This window comes from Buceros rhinoceros, unplaced genomic scaffold (assembly GCF_000710305.1).
Source record: "Buceros rhinoceros silvestris isolate BGI_N320 unplaced genomic scaffold, ASM71030v1 scaffold17945, whole genome shotgun sequence".
Lineage (NCBI taxonomy): Eukaryota > Metazoa > Chordata > Aves > Bucerotiformes > Bucerotidae > Buceros > Buceros rhinoceros.
Window position 1 is genome coordinate 16,165 of NW_010412502.1, and position 317 is coordinate 16,481.

General features: G+C 45.7%; 1 protein-coding gene across 1 annotated transcript in view; it reads right to left on the minus strand.

Annotated features, from left to right (window-relative positions):
• GNAO1 (guanine nucleotide binding protein (G protein), alpha activating activity polypeptide O) overlaps window positions 1-317 on the minus strand; it is an 80,398-nt gene that overhangs the window by 4,739 nt on the left and 75,342 nt on the right. The gene's annotated exons all lie outside the window — the stretch shown is intronic.

Genomic DNA, 317 nt, shown 5'->3' on the forward strand with positions numbered 1-317 from the left:
TTTTTGTAATATTTTTTTTTTTTTAGTTCCCTTGGAAGATGGCTCAACAGAAAGTGTCTGGCAGAGAGGAGTGAAAAGTGAAAAAGGAAGAGGAAATAGTACAAAAAGGATCAATGGGGCACCTAAGAACGACCAGAGTGGACGCCAGGCAGTACCACTGATGTTAGCTCATGCCTCTAGAAGAGCGTTAGCTGCTCGCCAGCAGAAGAGCCACACGTTCCAACGCACGCACAGCGGGAAGTCAGCTTCTTGGTTATAGGGCATGCAAAAAACCGACACAGAAAAGGAGACAGGTAAGAGGAGTGGAAAAAACAGAC